Source organism: Pseudophryne corroboree, chromosome 1 (genome assembly GCF_028390025.1).
Source record: "Pseudophryne corroboree isolate aPseCor3 chromosome 1, aPseCor3.hap2, whole genome shotgun sequence".
NCBI lineage: Eukaryota > Metazoa > Chordata > Amphibia > Anura > Myobatrachidae > Pseudophryne > Pseudophryne corroboree.
In genome coordinates this window covers 524735912-524757948 of record NC_086444.1, presented here as the reverse complement: position 1 = coordinate 524757948, position 22037 = coordinate 524735912, and the positions used below count along the sequence as shown (strand labels likewise).

The following is a 22037-nucleotide window of genomic DNA, read 5'->3' as shown; positions in this document are numbered from 1 at the left end:
AATCACCATCATCAATTGCTGCCAGGCTGTGTACCGTACTAGCAGGATATATCATCAATTTCTGGGGGTACAGTGTGTATTACAATTAATTTCAGGGGTTATGGCGCTGCAGTCCTGAAGGGGCTAAGGAACCCCATTTCTGTGCTCTCTGCACGTGTGCTGAAGGGTTACAACTTTTCCAATCACTGTCTTTTTTATAGAATATTAATATATTATTAATTCAAATAATTAATAATATATGATTTCCTTCCTTTCGAATCAAGGGGGTAACGTCGGCATATCTAAATGTATTTTGGGGTAAAAGGTAAAAAAGTTCCCTGACCCCTGAGGTAGTGTCTGAGTACTAATGCTATCATCTCTAGTTTTACACCACATTCACTCTAATATTGGTCTTCAACTTGCGCGATTAACTCGATAGTCGTGTTTTCAAATTTTTTTAGTTCTAAACCCTCCCCCCAACCCCCCATACTCCAGTATCAACAATGCCTACACTAAACACTTTTTAGCCTGTTTATGTCACCTCAGGCTCCCACAGCTATTATGCTCTCCCACATTCTCATCTCACCCACTTATTTATTTGCTCCCCATACTTGCCTCCACTGTTGATTCCACACCTTTAGCTCTATTTGTCCTCCCTATGAACTTAAATTACTGTACCACTCCCTAGCCCTGTTTCACAGCTGATCACAGCGCAACTGGCTCTGCTATACACCACTCTTCCTCACTCCCTCCTAATCATGGCTGCTCCAATACGTAATTTACACAAGACCCCCCATTATATTAATACATTATCCTATTCATTCCTGCTGAATAGTCATCTTCAGCAACATTCCTTGTCCTTGTGACACCATTGTGGCACTTTACCTGGTTGCCCCTAGTGACATTTCCCATGGACACTAACACCCCTTCAATCATTATTCCATAAGTATTGTTTATACACTCCACCTTTACGTATCTGGGCATCACAACTCCTCTATCACTTTGCTGCCTGGCTCTTAATTCCTCACTACTGACATCATTCCAGGGACTTGAACACCTGCACAGGAACCTCCCATCTTCAGGACATCTGTAATTTGGCCAGTTCAGCCCACAAGTTTCTGGCCACAATTTAATTTTCCTTCCAGCTCATCTTACTCCCAACTACCCACGACACATTCTCCAACTAACACAGTCACCCAAATCTTGGTACGCACCTCAATGTCCTTGACAGAACCCCTTTTCTCTGCCTCATTTGAATCATTCCTCGCTCCAACCGCTGCAGCACTTAAGCCCCACCGCTGCAGCACTTAAGCCTTAGCATTCTGATAAACTTTAATCAGTCTTTTGAGTACTGAACACTTCTGCTCCACTGGCTAGTTCTCTGAATACTCAGTGTTTCCACTTTTGAATTACGACCCGTTATTTCCTCTGCCTAAAAGTTCACTCCAATGCCCAGTTGCCTTCTCTATTTAAAACCCTTTTTTCCGTGAACTCCTTTGGCCTCCACCATCACCTCTATACTTATTATACTTTAATCTACATTTCTCCCCAAGACCTCCCTTTAACATGTATGCATTTTTTTTTTTTACAATAATTGTCTGGCACTGTGTAATTTCTCTACCTTCCAACTAAATAATGATTAGGATGGCCCTTCTGTTGGAGTTCAGAATGGTGTTTCGATGTTATCCCAGTATTTTTTTAATAGGTTTCTTTGTGGTGCTGAAAGGTACCTCCAGCATTCTAAAACATACTAGTAAGTTAACCGTATTTAATCAAAATTGGCATGTGATGGTGTGTTGATACGCTTGTGGCAAGGAAATTACATTGTAAGCGCCACTGGGTCAAGAACTGACGCGGATGATTAAACATTCTCTGAGTGCTAATTAATATGTTGGAACTTATAGCTGAATCCTCCATTTTCCGAATTTAAGTGACAAAAACTTCTTTAACTGTGTTTATTTTTATTTGGTGTAGTGTGCCTTGTGTATATTACTGAATTATTTTACAGTACATGTTTGAAGGTTTTTGCCATTGTGGGGAAATTTGTGCAATAACATGAAAAAGGAAGTTGCATATAAATAAGCATCTTGTCCAATGAGAATGGGGAAGACATCATCTTGATAAACTTAAGTTCTTCTTTTCTGAATGCCACCTGGCGTCGACTGTTTGTGTGATCTGTAGAATTTGCCCTCTGATGTAAGCATATAGGTGTTTATGAATCACAGGTCATTGGAAATTGCATTTAAAGCTGAATTTTAGATAACCTTGTTTCCTGTAGCTAGAGCTACCATATAAAAACTTCTTTAATATGTAGTCATTTCTGGGTTAAGCGGAGATTTAGCACCTGACAAAGTAATATCAGTTGCCTTGCAATAGCCGCCAAATTTCGGATATCAACGAGATGCCACTGTTCCGGACAGCAGTGCCGATAACCTAAAAGAAGCACTGTCTTTCCTCCATGGAGGACGCTTCTCAGGTGCTGTTGTATAGTCACTGGGAGGGGCTGGTTCTCCAGAGCCCACACCATTGGCTACTTAGAATTTAGATAGCTTCATTCATGTATGATTTGTGCTGCCATCCAAGTTGCTGTATCTGCATGCCTCATTGTTACTGGCCCAGATTGACCACAAATTTGCTATTTTCATTCTTCCTAACCTTAGCGAGTATTTTAAATTTCTGAATCGTCTCTCTCAGCCCTGACACAGACTGTATCTTAGTGTATGGCCCCTGCATAGCAGTCTACACATTAGAAAGGTAAGTCCTGTATATTATGTTTGTCTGTATTAGGAATGTAAGGACCCACCAGATAAAATGTCCACCTTGCCGTGGTAGGTGGGCATACATTTTGGCCAAACGTATACTAAAAAACCTTGTTATTACTACATGTTAAATTGCAGAGTTTCTTACAACTGTTCTGGTTATCAGTAGTCTTAATGTTTGAAGTATGCACCTGGATATTTTCTGCGCAGACTATATGTTTGATATGTGTTGGGGATTTAGAATCTGCACAGGAGTGTGCTAGACTTGTGTAAAATAAAAATTGTTAATGTGTTACTAACGTGCGGTTATATTATTTAGCAATTATGATTGGTGGTGATCCCAGGTAGTAGTTCAGAAAACTATATTCAGGGGGTTTGCAAAGAGCAAGAAATATTTTAATATTTTGTGTATTCTTGAATAATTATTAAATCATATCTTTTATTACTATACACTTTAACGAACAGGACGACATTGAGACATACAGAAAATTCAATTAAATAGATCCCTAACTTTTGACCCATTGGACACTACACTTCTTTCTGTAGTAGGAACTTGACTGTACCACACTCTCATTGCTCATTCGATGTTTAAACAGATGAACAAAAGCAGACGTGGATGAGTTAACTCCCTTCCTGACCATCCTTTATTTATACTTTAATTACAGTACTCTGGCAATTGCATAATTATAACCATATTGATGATATCTGCTTTATTTTATCTTGGTAAAATTTAAACAACACTTGTGACACCCTTTCTGTCAGAATAGACAAATAAACTTAATTATATATATTTTGACTCTTGAACAAACTTCATCTTTATTATCTTTACAAGCGTGGAGTAATACAGTGCGCTGTCTCTCTCTCACACAATTGGGACACAGAATATCTCTCAAGATTTAATTGAATGAGAGATTCACAGAATATATTTTTTCGCTTTTTAATATCGCTGCATTGGCTTCATCTACCCACAACTCACTTCTCTCTTTGGGACTCAACATTTCAGTATTATGTATGATAAAGAAAATTTGACACAAACTATAAAAGTGAAAGTGCCCAAGGGGTCAAAAGCCGGGGATCTATTTAACTGAATTCCACGACTGTCTCAATTTCGTCATATTGTCATGGGAAGACCCAGAGCATGCCCAGCATTCCCAGAGATGCCAGCCTGCCCTCAGAGACTCTGGCTGCACTGCAGGCTCCTCCTTAGTGACAGGAGCTGGGCGATAATGTCACAGTGCAGCACTTGGCTCCCAGTCACTATTATGGTGTCACCTCCAGGAAGGTTGACACCTGGATGCGGTACACACACCCCTAGTGACACCTCTGTTCTTCCTACAAGATGTCGATCTGTGAGCATCTCATTGCTGGATAAAAAGGAAAAAAAACTTTTTTTTTTCTTCTTTTAATCTTTCATTATTTATTTATTTTTATCTACTCGCCTTCAAAAAAAAAAAAAAAAAAAAAGAAGGTTATTTCCTGTGGCGCCACTGTATGGCCCCATTTCCCCTTATTTTATTTCATATTGGTTTGCAGGGTAGATCCAGACGCGACACAGACCTGCTAACACCCAGTGAAGCACCACTGTCTATTCCCTATACTTTTTTTTAGCAATATTGGCTCTGTGTGTGCCTGACTGAGTGAGATGGTTGTTTTTTCTGTGCCTGAGGAGGAGGAGACGGGTATGTGTTCTGTGTCTGCCATAACTCAGTCTATTATGATCCATCGATTGTCTGTGACTAGATGGAGGGATATAAATGTATGTCACATTACTACTTAGCTGAGGGAACGCGGAGTGGGCTGTTTCTATGCCGTAACTGATGCTGATGAATGCTGGTTTTGTCTGTGTCTGTGCTGTGAGATTTCAGTAGTTTGTTTTGGTGTCTGTTCTCTGGGAGAGGATTGTGCACTGTCTGTATGCATAGAGGTGAGTGTTTTACATTTACAGATTGATATACAGTAAGTGTGTGACTGCTGTATGGCAGTGGAGTGTGTGTGCGCTATGCCTGTTTTATGGTAGAGGAGTGAGCTCTGTGCCTGTTCTGTGGCAGAGGAGTGTGTGTTGGGCCTGTCTGTTCACACAAAAATATAAAACCCTGTAGTATTATTAATGAGTTAAACATGAATTTAAGGGGCATATTAAGTGGTATATACGGGGGATCAGAAGAGCATTTACTGGCATGTATGATGCTATGTGGGTTGGCATTTGGTAACTCAAAAGCATCCATTGTGATGGGACCCAGAAACAGTTAATGACCCCAATTATTGTAAAGTGAGTGGTCCCTGAGACCCACATATTTTTTTCTCTCAGCGAACAGTTTTTATTAGGCTTTTTAGCTAATAAAGAAAAACTTTTTTTTGTCTCTGCGCTAGATAGCCACTCAGTCTTATTGTTCTATAACATATATTCTTTTTTATCATAAAGCTGCAGGTGTAATTATGTCTGTGATTGCAATAAAATGTTTCCTCATCTCCATAACAATAAAAAAACCAGCAGGTTTGTAGACGCCTACCCACTGATATTCTGAGTATTAGCTAAAAAGAAACTCCTGTGGAATACCTTGCGCTAATCACTAGATTTGAACACTGGTATGGGTGAAATCAACGAAGACACATACAGCATAATTTATATATATATATATATATATATATATATATATACACACACATATACACACACACACACACACACACACATATATATATATACACACATATACACACACACACAAGATGTTCCACGGGAGTTTCTTTTTAGCAAATACTCAGAATATCAGTGGGTGGGCAGTCTACAAACATTCAGAGGACCTATACCTTTCTCACTCATATAGAACTGGCAAGGAAAGGAAACAAACATACATGATTGTGAATATGTATTGTTTATTGTAACAGACTTCTAACCATATTAATGGGGGGGGGGGAAATTTGGATAAGAATATTTTAGCCAATTATGCAGTAGGCCTCATCAAAATTTCTAGTGCTTTGGACTAGCATTTACAAATATTTTCATCTTTGATATAATCAGAAACCTACAATACTAACCTAGAAAGTATAGCAAAAACACAACAGAATTGTACTTAGCAACCACAAAGCTGTAGCTAGTCCCACACCTGATAATGAAGTCTGTGCAATCATTTGTATAACTGTGGGATCAACATTAGAAACATAAATGTTTACTTGAACAGAGCAAATGAGTTTAAAACTAGACTTTAACCTAAGGCTATGTAACGTGATTTGTAGATGTAGAAACTGTAAACCAGTTAAAGGAACACAAAAAGAAAAAAAAATGTAAAGTTAAATACAAAAAAATGTTTTATTTAAGAGATACGTATTACTGTTCAGTGTGTGTCAGCAACAAGCCAATGGTCCCACACTTGGGTCAATTTGCAAGCAAGCAGCAAGATAATACATCTGTACAGTCAGGATCTGTTTATCTGCCACAGATGGGCCATGAGCCATACTACTGCTATCAATAACAGGAGCCTGGGTGAAACCTATGCTAACCACATACAGGGGAAAACTCAATTAGATCTGGTAAATTGTCCCCGAAACTGGCACAAAACAAAATTTCCGATATCCAGCCCTATCAGCCTAATTTTTTTTGTGAAAGCATGTAGGTCCAAGAACCCCAAAAAAATTGGGTGAAGGGGGGGGGGGAATTGAATATACACCTTAGTTTGGAAAGGCATATATTCATTTGGGACGCGTAAAAAACAGACCATGTAAACAAGATTTTAACAAGATCAAGGATTTGTTTTTGTTTTTTAACCAAATGGCAGATTGTTGAGCTAAAGATGGCATTAAGTTGCTATTGCTTGATGCAATGATATCAATTCTTGTGAAAGAACAGGATTCAGAGATGCAATATGTTCTGGAAAGAGTTTAAGAGTTATACTATTGTTGTTATTATGGTTCACTCATTTACATAAATGCTTCAAGTATTTCATATTTGAACCACATCCTGCATTACCTGTTCACAACCGGTCATTTTACATCAGAGGTTCTCTAACTCAGTCCTCAGAACCCCAAACAGTTCACGTTTTCCGGGTCACCTAGCAGGTGTACTCATTACTCACTGACACATTTTAAAGGCCCACAGATGAAGCAAATTATTTCACTTGCGATTCTGTGAGGAGACCTGGAAAACATGAACTGTTTGGTGTTTTGAGGACTGAGGGCCTAATTCAGACCTGATCGTAGCAGCAACTTTGTTAGCAGATGGGCAAAACCATGTGCACTGCAGGGGAGGGCAGATGTAACATGTGCAGAGAGAGTTAGATTTGGCTGGGGTGTGTTCAAACTTGTGCCCCCCCCCCCCCCCCCCCCCCCTGCAGTGCACATGGTTTTGCCCATCTGCTAACAAATATGCTGCATTAGGCCCTGAGCTTGAGAACCTGTGATTTACAGGATGGCAGGACTGTACTCAGGGCCTTATTCATGTCTGTCTGTCTGTCTGTCTGTCTGTCTGTCTGTCTGTATGTATGTATGTATGCACTTGCCTTCACAGCTACATATACACACCCTGAAAATGGTCTTGACAAACCTGTGTTTTTGTTGCCACTCCTCGTTATCTCCCCCAAACGGTCCCTTCTTGTCAATCACTCTGCGCTACAAATCTCAGTGCGTGCGCAATCACATCAAGGTACAGGCACATTCTGGCGACAGTCACTCCATTGAGTGAACATCGGCACTGCATACAAACATGAATTAGGTGCTCAATCATTTGAGAATACAAAACATTCTATTCCTTGGTTGTATTACAGATTTATACTTAGGTCTATTGCTCGGCATACACACTACAATTATCTGGACGATGCACTCGATATCAGTGGATCGGCCAGATAATTGCAGCGTGTATCTGCTGACTAATCTGAAAAAAAAATCGATTGGTCAGATATGCTGGATTGTCCAGCATGTCCCTCCGATGTGATATTTCCTACGTGTCCGATCAGCCTCATCGGGCAGTGTATGCCTTGCCACGGCACACCATAGTTTAGCAAGATTGCTTAGATTTTAAGCACGGATCTCTCCGTGTGTACCCCCCTTTAGAAAAAAAAACAGATTAATAAAAAAAACACCCTTTGGTTAAAACAGTTTTGGGGTTTTTTTTGTTTTTGTTTTTGTTTTTTTAAACCAAGTTTCTTTATTTTTTTGCATTCATGTTTTAGTGAAAAATAACTGAATCATGTATTAGAAACCTCAGTCAACCATGCCATGTTTTAATGCTTTCTAATATAAAATAAGATTTTACTCACCGGTAAATCTATTTCTCGTAGTCCGTAGTGGATGCTGGGAACTCCGTAAGGACCATGGGGAACAGCGGGCTCCGAAGGAGGCCGGGCACTCTAGAAAGATTTATGACTACCTGGTGTGCACTGGCTCCTCCCACTATGACCCTCCTCCAAGCCTCAGTTAGGACACTGTGCCCGGACGAGCTGACATAATAAGGAAGGATTTTGAATCCCGGGTAAGACTCATACCAGCCACACCAATCACACCGTATAACTCGTGATACTATACCCAGTTAACAGTATGAATATAACTGAGCCTCTCAACAGATGGCTCAACAATAACCCTTTAGTTAGGCAATAACTATATACAAGTATTGCAGACAATCCGCACTTGGGATGGGCGCCCAGCATCCACTACGGACTACGGGAAATAGATTTACCGGTGAGTAAAATCTTATTTTCTCCGACGTCCTAGTGGATGCTGGGAACTCCGTAAGGACCATGGGGATTATACCAAAGCTCCCAAACGGGCGGGAGAGTGCGGGTGACTCTGCAGCACCGAATGAGAGAACTCCAGGTCCTCCTCAGCCAGGGTATCAATTTTGTAGAATTTTGCAAACGTGTTTGCCCCTGACCAAGTAACAGCTCGGCAAAGTTGTAAAGCCGAGACCCCTCGGGCAGCCGCCCAAGATGAGCCCACCTTCCCTGTGGAATGGGCTTTCACATGCGCCTGCTGAATCGTGTCACAGATCCAGCGAGCGATAGTCTGCTTAGAAGCAGGAGCACCCAGCCTGTTGGGTGCATACAGGACAAATAGCGAGTCAATTTTCCTGACTCTAGCCGTCCTGGAAACATAATTTTTCAAGGCCCTGACTACGTCCAGTAACTTGGAATCCTCCAAGTCCCTAGTAGCCGCAGGCACCACAATAGGTTGGTTCAAGTGAAAAGCTGATACCACCTTAGGGAGAAACTGGGGACGAGTCCTCAATTCTGCCCTATCCATATGGAAAATCAGATAAGGACTTTTATATGACAAAGCCGCCAATTCTGATACACGCCTGGCCGAAACCAAGGCCAATAACATGACCACTTTCAACATGAGATATTTTAGATCCACGGTTTTTAGTGGTTCAAACCAATGTGATTTTAAGAAACTCAACACCACGTTGAGATCCCAAGGTGCCACTGGAGGCACAACCGGGGGCTGAATATGCAGCACTCCTTTTACAATGTCTGAACTTCAGGTACTGAAGCTAATGCTTTCTGGAAGAAAATCGACAGAGCCGAGATCTGTATCTTAATGGAGCCTAATTTTAGGCCCATAGACACTCCTGCTTGTAGGAAATGCAGAAATCGACCTAGTTGAAATTTCTCTGTTGGGGCCTTTTTTGGCCTCACACCAAGCAACATATTTTCGCCATATGCGGTGATAATGTTTTGCAGTTACATCTTTCCTGGCTTGAATCAGCGTAGGAATGACTTCCTCCGGAATGCCCTTTTCCTTTAGGATCCGGCGTTCAACCGCCATGCCCTCAAAACGTAGCCGCGGTAAGTCTTGGAACAGACAGGGCCCCTGCTGCAGCAGGTCCTGTCTGAGCGGCAGAGGCCATGGGTCCTCTGATATATTTTCTTGAAGTTCTGGGTACCAGGCTCTTCTTGGCCAATCCGGAACCACGAGTATCGTTCTTACTCCTCGCCTTCTTATTATTCTCAGTACCTTTGGTATGAGAGGCAGAGGGGGGAACACATAAAACGACCGGTACACCCACTGTGTTACCAGAGCGTCCACAGCCATCGCCTGAAGGTCCCTTGACCTGGCGCAATATCTTTTATAGCTTTTTGTTGAGGCGGGACGCCTTCATGTCCACCTGTGGCCTTTCCCAATGGTGTACAATCCTTTGGAAGACTTCTGGATGAAGTCCCCACACTCTCGGGTGGAAGTCGTGTCTGCTGAGAAGATCTGCTTCCCAGTTGTCCACTCCGGGAATGAACACTGCTGACAGTGCTAACACATGATTTTCCGCCCATCGGAGAATCCTTGTGGCTTCTGCCATCGCCATCCTGCTTCTTGTGCCGCCCTGTTGGTTTACATGGGCGACTGCCGTGATGTTGCCTGATTGGATCAGGACCGGCTGGTTTTGAAGCAGAGGCCTTGCCTGACTCAGGGCATTGTAAATGGCCCTCTGTTCCAGAATATTTATGTAGGGAAGTCACCTGACTTGACCAAAGTCCCTGGAAGTTTCTTCCCTGTGTGACTGCCCCCCAGCCTCAAAGGCTGGCATCCATGGTCACTAGGACCTAGTCCTGTATGTCGAACCTGCGGCCCTTTTGAAGATGGGCACTCTGCAGCCACTACAGTAGAGATACCCTGGTCCTTGGAGACAGGTTTATCAGCCTAATGCATCTGAAGATGCGACCCGGACCACTTGTCTAACAGGTCCCCCTGAAAAGTTCTTGCATGGAACCTGCCGAATGGGATTGCTTCGTAGGAAGCTAACATTTTTTCCAGGACTCGCGTGCAATGATGCACCGATAACTGTTTTGGCTTCAGGAGGTCTCTGACTAGAGATGACAGCTCCTTGGCTTTCTCCACCGGGAGAAACACTTATTTCTGGTCTGTGTCCAGAACCATCCCCAGGAACAGTAGACGTGTCGTAGGAACCAGCTGTGACTCTGGACTGTTTAGAATCCAACCGTGCTGTTGTAGCACTTTCCAAAATAGTGCTACCCCGACTAGCAACTGCTCCTTGGACCTCGCCCTTATAAGGAGATTGTCCAAGTACGGGATAATTAAAACTCCCCTTTTTCGAAGGAGTATCATCATTCCAGCCATTACCTTGGTAACACCCTCGGTGCCATGTACAGTCCAAACGGCAGAGTCTGGACTTGGTAATGGTAATCCTGTACCACAAATCTGAGGTACTCTTGACGAGGATAGTAAATAGGGACATGCAGGTAAGCATCCTTGATGTCCCGGGATACCATGTAATCCCCCTCGTCCAGGCTTGCAATAACCGCCCTGAGCGATTCCATCTTGAACTTGAATTTTTTTATTCATGTGTTCAAGGATTTTAAATATAAAGAAGGGTCACACCGAACCATGCGGTTTCGGTACCCCAAACCGTGTGGAATAGTAACCCCGTCCTTGTTGAAGTAGGGGCACCTTAAGTATTACCTGCTGGGAATACAGCTTATTAATTGCCTCTAGCACAGCCTCCCTGCCTGAGGGAGTTGTCGGCAAGGCATATTTGAGGAAACGGCGGGGGGAAGACATCTCGAATTCCAGCTTGTACCCCTGAAATACTACTTGAATGAAACAGGGATCCACCTGTGAGCGAGCCCACTGATCGCTGAAATTTTTGAGACGGCCCCCCACCGTACCTGGCTACACCTGTGGAGCCCCCGCGTCATGCTGTGGACTCAGAGGAAGCGAGAGAAGAATTATGATTCTGGGAACAGGCTGACTGGTGCAGCTTTTTCCCTCTTCCCTTGTCTTTGTACAGAAAGGAAGCGCCTTTGACCCGCTTGCTTTCCTGAAGCCGAAAGGACTGTACCTGATAATACAGTGCTTTCTTAGTCTGTGAGGAAAACTGAGGTAAAAATATTTCTTCCCAGCTGTTGCTGCGGATACGAGGTCCCAGAGACCATCCCCAAATAATTCCTCACCCTTATAAGGCAGAATCTCTATGCGCCTTTTAAGGTCAGCATCACCTGTCCAGTGACAGGTCTCTAATACCCTCCTGACAGAATGGACATTACATTCATTTTGGATGCCAGCCGGCAAAATATCCCTCTGTGCATCCCTCATATATAAGACGACGTCTTTAATATGTTCTCATGTTAGCAAACTAGTATGTTTGACAGGGTCACCGACCACGCTGCAGCAGCACGCTCTGCAGGTTTCAGTCTAGTACCTGAGTGTGTAAATACAGACTTCAGGATAGCCTCCTGCTTTTTATCAACAGGTACCTTCAAAGTGGCCGTTCCTAAAACGGCAGTGCCACCTATTTTGACAACCGTGTGAGCGCCTTATCCACCCTAGGGGATATCTCCCAGCGTAACTTATCCTCTGGCGGGAAAAGGTACGCCATCAGTAACTTTTTAGAAATTACCAGTTTCTTATCAGGGGGAACCCACGCTTTTCACACACTTCATTCATTCATCTGATGGGGGAACAAAACACTGCCTGCTTTTTCTCCCCAAACATAGAAACCCCATTTTTAGGAGGTTAATGTCAGAAATGTGTAACACATTTTTTTTTTTTTTTTTTATTGCCGGGATCAAGTCACGGATGTTCCTAGTGGATTGTGTATATGTCTCAACCTTGTCGACACTGGAGTCAGACTCCGTGTCGACATCTGTGTCTGCCATCTGAATGAGCGGGCGTTTTTGAGCCCCTGATGGCCTTTGAGACGCCTGGGCAGGCACGGGCTGAGAAGCCGGCTGTCCCACAGCTGTTACGTCATCCACCCTTTTATGTAAGGAGTTGACACTGTCGGTTAATACCTTTTACCTAACCATCCACTCTGGTGTCGGCCCCACAGGGGGCGACATCACATTTATCGGCATCTGCTCCGTCACTATATAAGCCTCCTCCTCAAACATGTCGACACAGCTGTACCGACACACCGCACACACACAGGGAATGCTCTGACTGAGGACAGGACCCACAAAGCCCTTTGGGGAGACCGAGAGAGAGTATGCCAGCACACACCAGAGCGCTATATAATGAGGGGATTAACACTATAACTGAGTGAATTTTCCCCCATAGCTGCTTGTATATACAATATTGCGCCTAAATTTAGTGCCCCCCCTCTCTTTTTTACCCTTTGAGCCTGAAACTACAGGGGAGAGCCTGGGGAGCTTTCTTCCAGTTGCACTGTGAAGAGAAAATGGCGCCAGTGTGTCTGAGGGAGATAGCTCCGCCCCTTTTCCGCGGCCTATTCTCCCGCTTTTTTCTGGATTCTGGCAGGGGTATTTACCACATATATAGCCTCTGGGGCTATATATTGTGGTATTTTTGCCAGCCAAGGTGTTTTTATTGCTGCTCAGGGCGCCCCCCCCCCCAAGCGCCCTGCACCCTCAGTGACCGGAGTGTGAAGTGTGTATGAGGAGCAATGGCGCACAGCTGCAGTGCTGTGCGCTACCTTGGTGAAGACTGATGTCTTCTGCCGCCGTTTTTCCGGACCTCTTCTTGCTTCTGGCTCTGTAAGGGGGACGGCGGCGCGGCTCCGGGACCGAACACCAAGGACTGGGCCTGCGGTCGATCCCTCTGGAGCTAATGGTGTCCAGTAGCCTAAGAAGCCCAATCCGGCTGCAAGCAGGCGAGTTCGCTTCTTCTCCCCTTAGTCCCTCGCTGCAGTGAGCCTGTTGCCAGCAGGTCTCACTGAAAATAAAAAACCTAAAACTATACTTTCTTTCTAAGGGCTCAGGAGAGCCCCTAGTGTGCATCCAACCTCGGCCGGGCACAAGATCTAACTGAGGCTTGGAGGAGGGTCATAGTGGGAGGAGCCAGTGCACACCAGGTAGTCATAAATCTTTCTAGAGTGCCCGGCCTCCTTCGGAGCCCGCTGTTCCCCATGGTCCTTACGGAGTTCCCAGCATCCACTAGGACGTCAGAGAAATAATGTTGTTATTAGGCTTTGATTTGATTTATTTTACAGATTTCAATGAAACCATTGTTTGTATCGCTTATTATTCCTATTACATCTGGATATATGTAGATAAACATATTAATACATACAGAGTACACTCATAGATGGATGAAATTGAAAATAAGAACAAGAAGTTAATGTTAAGCATTAGTCTTACTTATTATAAATTAAATAAATCTGAATAGTAATACAAAATGAAAAATGCAAAAGCACTTTTCAGAGAAACACACACACACACAAAGGAGGAGTTAAGCATAAGTACCAGGCATGTCACTGGCATTAAACATTTTGAATAAAAACACTATTTTTTTAGTATAATAGGCTTTTTCCTAATAAGTCATGGCACCATGCTAGTACTAACAGCATCATAAAAAAACATTTGCTTTAAACGGGTTACGTTTATGTGACTGGCGGTCAAGAGACCGCCAGTCACAATACAGATGCCGGAATCCCACCATCTGAAAATCCCGATGGTCGGCATGCCAACCAACAGGGACTATGCCACCAGCCAACCCATGCATATGTTTAATGACACTGGTTGTTTGTTGCCTTAGCTATTCACAGCTCTACAGCCACTGGTCCTAGTCTACAAAATATGAGCAATTCCAGGAAAGGGCACAGAGCACATATAGCTATAGATGCTTATGGCCTTCACCCAGGGAGCAGTGCGAAGTAGGAGTACGCAGAAAGACTGACTGCCACCATATACATGAAGAACATTCTACACATGGAAAAATACTTATATTTTCATAGCAGCTAATGGAAAACCACTGCTTTTCTGTTTCTGAAAACTAATACAAACAGTAGATAGTACGTATTTTAAATAAAATAGAAAAAACCTTTCCAAATATATGTAAATAAAATAAAAAAAAGATAAGTATGAACAAGACTCCTGGGTAGATCATGAACACATATAGACATTGCGCTGTCTTACATTAAGCCAGAGAACATACTGTCCAAGGTTGTAAAGACTAAACAAAGTGACCCGACTCTTACCACAACATACTGTAATAGTATATTTAAAGAGATTTCCTGAGAGAGTGGATGCTACTTGTACTGCCTTATTAAGCAAAAATTTGTTACTATACAATATGCCGTTAGTACATTTATGCTGCTTTCAGATCGCAAATGCCGTATCCTACCCGGTAAGAGAAACGTGTCCTTACCGGGTGGGATCCGGCATTTGCTCTCCTCTGCTGGCTTTCCGACTCGGCAATATACCGGGTCGGTTGCCATAGCAGCGGGGGGCGCAGCAGCAGCAGGGGCGGGGGTGGAGGCGGCGCTGGGAGATGAGCTCATCTCCTGCGCCGCCTCTCCCTATGCTGTGAATGGGAGCCGTGTCGCATCGGAACGGCTCCCATTCACACTGCACCTGACCCGGTATTCAACCCGGGAATAATCCTTCTTTTTAACCGGGTTGAATTAACGGGTCAGGCGACCCGCTAATTCGGGAAAGGCGCTTTCACATCGCACACTGACCCGTTTCGACACAGCAATATACCGTGTCGATACCGGGTTATTTGTGCAATGTGAAAGGGGTATAAGTGGAAAGTGCACCACCATAAGAGCTGATATACAGTATATTCCCATCTTAACTAGACCACAGTGGCAGGAACACTTTATTGAAGTCAGTGATCACTAAACAAGAGTTCTTGCACTATTGTTATAATGAACAGGAGCCACAATAGCAACTAACACCACCTTTCTACTCTCTGCCTTCTGGCCGTAGTACTGCTTGATTTGCAACCGGGATGCTTCTTTCACACGCACAGCCTGTTGCCTACTTTTAACTGCTTCCAATGTGCAGCCGATATGATCTGGCGGCGGCGAATACCTGACCAAGGCATTATCTATGTGGTGTTTGCATGGGTTTCCTTCCCACATTCCAAAAAAAATACTGAAAGGCTAATTAGCTTGTGTCATGTTTAAATACAGAAAGGAGGATCACAAATTATATGTAATCTAAGGTGTGGTGATTACCTGCAGGAATAATCACCAATAATGTTTTCAAGTGACTGTGTATGTATGTATGTATGTATGTATGTATGTATGTATGTATGTATGTATGTGTGTGTGTGTGTGTATATATATTTATATATATAATTTTGTATTCTTTCAGCGTAGATGTGACAAAATGGCTGACAGGCAATGTCCTGCATTTAACCTCCATACAGCCAGGCTGGGGGAGATCTGCAGACCATAAAGTATAGCATGTGCAATGACCAGGCCAGAGGTTATAAGTACTGATAAGAGGGAGAACTGTATATTTATTTTATAAAAAAAAAAAAAGAAAAGAGGTAGCATTATGGTGCACACAGTCAAAAACTAACTAATGTTTTATTTATTAAAACGTAACTTTTATTAAATGTAATACCTAAGATAAAGTCCCCACCTATCTAAAAAGCGAAATATTAAAAATTAGAAGATAGTAAGAGATGAAATAATAAAAGCCAGAAGCAATTTGGATCGATTATCTAATACAAGCAGGAGTCATATCAGGTGCCCCAGCGCCAGATTTTATTATTTCATCTCTTACTATCTTCTAATTTTTAATATTTTGCTTTTTAGATAGGTGGGGAGTTTATCTTAGGTATTACATTTAATAAAAGTTATGTTTTAATAAATAAACATTAGTTAGTTTTTGACTGTGTGCACCATAATGCTACCTCTTCTTTTTTTTTTTTTTTATAAAATACATGTTCCTTAGGTAGCAGGTAGCACGTCCCCCCATGTATACCGAGATTTTGAGGTCATTACACTACACGGGGATTTAGTCATATTATACTGGTGCGGAAACACTTGCTTTTGTCTGGAGAATTGTATATTGTCCAAAATATAAATTATCTGTGGCCTGGATCCTGAAATGACCATTGTAAAGAGGGATTACATTTCTACATCAAAAGCAGATATTGCCAAGCTCTGGACATTGAGGGCTGATAAGCCCAATTTGTTATGTCAACAGAGGGGCTCTGTAAACAAACCAGGGAAGTGTGTCCAAATGTCCTGATTGGAATGCAGAGATCCTATTTTCTGGCTAATGTTATAAACCTCACTCTCTTTGAAAGAGATTCCTACAGTATACCTTTGGGCTACACCCCTTACCTCCCCCCTTGGCTGTTGCCAAGCACCAAGTATGTGTAGTGTCCAGCGGAGAAGTAGTTAAAAATCCCAAGGGAGGGGGCTTGCTTAAGCTAGAGACTATATCTGTCTCCCTCATGAAAACAGAAAGTGTGATCTCTTGGGGACTCAACTTATATGTTGGTGATGACCTGAGTTATTCTGTGAAATCCCCCACAACAGAAACAAGTCCATTTGAGTAAGTGAGCTAGGTTTTCTGTATGTTTTATTTCCTTTCCTTTATTGAGATTGCTGTATTCTGTGTGTTTTTAAAATATTTTTAATAATCTTTGTAACTGAAGCTCTGAAGTATTCTTGAAATTAAAATTCTAATTTTATGTCTGATTCTGTGATTCTTACGAACTCAGGGCCTGTGTGGCTCACGTCTACCTATTTTACCAAGTATTGCAGTGTGTGTGTGACAGGTAAAGCTAAAGACACCTGCAACGTCCATAATACGTTGAAAGATCTTTGCTGGTGGCAGCTGAAAGTATTTAAGTAATCCTGTGTGTCAAAAGTGACCAGCACGCCGCATGTGGCAATTCTCAAATTGGCATATTTGTGGAATTGGCCGGCAGCGTCGTCACAGCTTGATACAAAAAAAACAACACTTTAGTGCATATGTCATATGGAATACAGACTGTAAGATCCACTGGGACTGATGTAAATTTTCACTTTAAACGTGTAATATGCATGCACTATATAAATATTAATAACTGAATAAATGCTGTGTGTATATATTTTATTCAGATGTAAAAAAAATATCCGTAATATGCTGTACACATGTAGTGTGGGCATTTTAAAGAATAAAATATAGGGGGGACTCAATTAGCCACAAAAACACGTTTTCATGCTAAAACTTGGAGCTTTAGCAATTGCACACCATAAATTACCGGAAATAATTATCCATAGGATTTACTGTGAATTTCACGTCACCATCTCTGAGCAGGTGATACACGTGGGGAAAATCCCTATTTTAAAAGTAAAAAATGTTGGGACTTGATTCAGAACCCCTGGGAGACCCCTCTAAATGACTAATTAATTGGCCATTTTGGAGTAAAAAAATGCAAAGTGATGGAAATTCAAGTACAAGGTATGGGACATGTATAAAGGGTGCTTTAGATAAGTGGGACAAGTGTTTTTAGGCTTGCGGATAGGAGTAATAGGTTGGTTTTTTTGGGACTTTTTTTTAAGTGGCTTAAAAAGGACCCAAATATATACTTACACCTATTTTTATGTACCCCCAATTTAACCTAAGCACTTATTTTGCGGAACACTTGCTTTCTATCATATTTCCACTTTTTTGAAAAATGCATAGAACAGCTATTTGACCCAATTCAAAGCTTTGTTTTATGGGCCTAATTCAGATCTGATCGCAGCAGCAAATTTGTTAGTGAATGGGCAAAACCAAGTGCACTGGAGGGACGGAAGATATAACGTGCAAAGAGTTAGATTTGGGTGGGTTACTTTGTTTCTGTGCAAGGTAAATACTGGCTGCTTTATTTTTACACTGCAATTTAGATTTCAGTTTGTACACACCCCACCCATATCTAACTCTCTCTGCACATGTTATATCTGCGCCCCCTGCAGTGCACATGGTTTTGCCCATTTGCTAACAAATTTGCTGCTGCAATCAGATCTGTATAAGGCCCTAAGACCACTAATAAATATAGACTTCTATACTGTTTTCTCATCTTAGTTTGGCTTTCTTTGTAATACCGGCGGATTTCCCCATATTCTCCTACACTGTTCTCTGGTTTTGGCGGCAAGAATTATCACAAGGTTTTTGTAACTTTGCAATAGAATAGGTCGGATCGCTGGAGCATACAAACCCATAATAAGCTGCTTTTAGCTGTAATTTTTTTTCAATGTCCGCAAGAAGTCAGACTGCGGCAATTTATCAAGTTATCACAGTAATTGAACACCACCCTATGTCTTTGTTACATCAATTCATACCTAAAGATGGCCATACACTAAGAAGGGGTTACTCTATTTTTCTGGGTCAGTAATTATTCCAACTGCTTCCACAGACAAATCCTGAAAACTACTTTTGTTAAAATTAATAATTTGGGGGGAAACAGATCCACATTCCCCCTACACTGAAATTATAGTTGCCCAACTGGTTGGGAGAAATCAAACATGTTTGATCTGTTTCTGCTAGTTGGACTGCCCATTTTCCAAAGCCTCGGAGTTCCCACACACTACCAAGTGATCATTCCAACCAGCCAAAGTAGTTAGCTGTCCAAGTGTATGGCCAGCTTATGTTGTGGCTATAAAATATTTAGACAGAGGAGTACCCAATCACACCAGTTAGGTTCTTTACCTCCGTACTGAGGACACCCAGACAAAATCAATATGGTGACTTAAGGGGAACGTATCTAGTCTAGAAAAGAGAAAATTGGAGCGGTTGCCCAAAGCAACTTATCAGCTTCTGTCATAACCGACAGTTGCTTTGGGCAACTTATTCACTCACTCTTTCCAAGGCATGACACATCTCCCCCATAATCCCTTCTGATAAAAATGGATTGAACCTGCCTGTGCTTTCCCACCCATGGGCCGCAGTGTCCCGCGGATGGGAAAACTTGCTGTTGCCGATCCCCGGCGACCAGTGAATAGATGACATGTGTATGGTATCTATTCACAGTGAGGTTAAGGCTTGGGGGCAGCCCGGCACGTCCGCAAGTGCTGGGCACACCCCCAAGCGTGACGGCAACAGGACGTCACCCCTCCGTTGCCCACAACCTAGTGGGAACACTATGATTGATCTGTGTATGTGAACAAATCTGTAAAGCCTGTTGCACAGATCACATTTTCATAACATTCCATGTCTGGATAGTGGAGATACAGTATATGGTGAACTAGGCAGAAGTCAGTTGCCCAGTGTTTACCAAAACCCTTAAAATTCAGCCCAGAAGTTCAGTTTGATTCAAATCATCCATGCAGTAACATGATAAATTTACTGATTGGCAGACAAAAGGTTGGAACGTATAAAGCCATAAATTACACGAGTCACCAAATAAAAAACGACAAAACCAAGTAATTTACTGGGGACTAGAAAATTTGTGGAAATAAACAATAAAAATCAAAATACGAAGCTATATAAAGATTCAGTGATGTGCCTAATGAGCTCTACAAATGGATCCTGCAACAGTGATGAATCACTTATGAAAATGACAAGCAAACAAATGAAGTACCAAGTAAATGTCTCCCCAGTAGATAAACCTTGTAATCTCGCCTTTATAAATAACATCTGCCAAGTTTTATCTCAGCCTTGGACACACCTGGACAGCAATGCAGACAAAGGCAAACATATGAGCAGACAATAACACTATGTAACTTATTCAACGTTGGGGCAATAACATTTAGTTGTTTTTTTGGTTTTTTTAAAGAAAATAAATGTACCTCCTGGTTTCTATATCAGGATACAGAATCTGTGATGGTAGACACTCGGCCATCTGCAATGTTTTAATGCTCCTTCCAGCAGCCCTGTGGGGACATATAAAACTTTCCTAAAGCTGGGTACACACTAGATGATTTTTTTGAACGATGTGGACGATAACGACACATCGTTACGATTTTCGTCCAATGTGTACGCACAATATCGTTAACAATGTGTTCTCTTGCATGCTGTTGACAAGGTCTTCTGTCGTCTGTATATGCAGGTCAATTTTGACTATATTGTCTGAAACAGCATGTTCGGGGTGCTGGTAGAATAACGTCACTCAACAGGATCGGTATGTAAAACCGGCGGCCGGGATCCCAGCCACGAGTATACTGACAGCGGGATCCCGGCCACCGGTGTGCCGCCAGTAGGGCGAGCGCTAGCAAACACCTTGCGGGCTGGCTGCGCTCGCCACACTGCGGGCATGGTGGCTCGCCACAGGTTATATTCTCCCTCTATGGGTGTCGAGGACACTCAGAGGGAGAAAAGCCTGTGGAGCCGGGATTCCGATCGTTGCATATCACCGCTAGTCACGATTCCGGCGTTGGCATTGTGACGGCCGGGATCCCGACTAGCTGCATTGTAACCACTTCCCCTACTCAACAATATCGTTCAGTGTGTATGCACTATCTCGTTTGCAGACGAGTTCAAGGGCAAACACAGATGATATCACTCATAAAACATCTAGTCTCTGTACACAGCTTAAGGATGTGTACACACGGTGAGATATTTTCTTTCGATTTTGACTATATAGTCAAAATCGCAAGAAAAGTTAGTGCAGATCGTAAGGTGAAAGTCACCTTGTGATCCCGATTCGATCCCGATGCGCGGTCCCGCCAGTTCGGCATCGCAAGAAAAGATAGACTGTGCAGGCAAGTCAATCCTTGCTAGATCGGTGTACTATCTAGTTCATCTCACATGTCAATGACATCTCACATAAGCCAAAATCGTAAGCACACATAGTCCATATCTCAAGAAAAGTTAGTCAAAATCGGTGGTGCTGGGATCCGGGGAGTCCAGGGAAATCGCAAGTGAAAATCGGGCATAGCAAGGATCTCACCGTGTGCACACACCCTAACTGTGGTCTATAAATCAGTATTTTGAGGTCTTGCAAAGGATCCGACACCCAGATCTCAATAACTACAGGATTATTTCGTTAAATCAGTGAGTAGCGACACCTTCACGATCATTTTGATGAGCAGAAATGACGCGGCAGCATTACAAGGAAAATACAAATGATTATCACCAGTACAAACAGTGCTAAGCCCACATGGTAGCTGAAACACTGTCACAATTGAGAATGAGATAGCCATAACCATTCTTTAGTTTTGTTTCTAAATATATACATTAGTGTACAATTAGATATGTCCGTTACAACATATGGAGAAGTTTCACACGTTGCACTGTTCTCTGAATACAGTTAAATAGCTGTGAAATCATTATGCTTGGGTGCACTATATAAGATCTACATTGTCATATGGTCGACATGCATTAGGTCAACATGGACAAAAGGTTGACCTGTTAATGGTAGACACCTTTTTTGCATTTTTGGGGTTAGTGTGGATAGAAAAACTATCTGGGACCACCATTTGTAGAAACGTGTCCGCACACCACGCTACGGGCACAGTGTCTCATTAAGCTCCGCTCAGCACAAAGTTAATTAAAGTTCTGATTTGTGACATGGACAGTCAAAAATTGAAAATGTCCAAAAACATGAAGAAAAAAAAAAAGTGTTAACCATCTGAACCTGTCGACCTTTTATCAATGTCGACATTCTCCATTGTCAACATTTTGCCCGTGTCGACCATATGGGGTCGACCTGCTGACTGTTGACCTATAATCCGGATACCATTATGCT

General features: G+C 42.5%; 1 protein-coding gene across 2 annotated transcripts in view; it reads right to left on the bottom strand.

The window, feature by feature from the left end:
* The window catches only part of JAK2 (Janus kinase 2), a 457412-nt gene that overhangs the window by 334020 nt on the left and 101355 nt on the right, over positions 1 to 22037 (bottom strand). Inside the window, exon 2 of one of the 2 annotated variants that reach the window (XM_063913981.1) lies at positions 20140 to 20223. The exons of the other annotated variant lie outside the window; for it this stretch is intronic. The gene's annotated coding sequence lies outside the window, so the exon portion shown is untranslated. The remainder of the gene's footprint in view (positions 1 to 20139; positions 20224 to 22037) is intronic. 2 annotated transcript variants of the gene reach the window in all.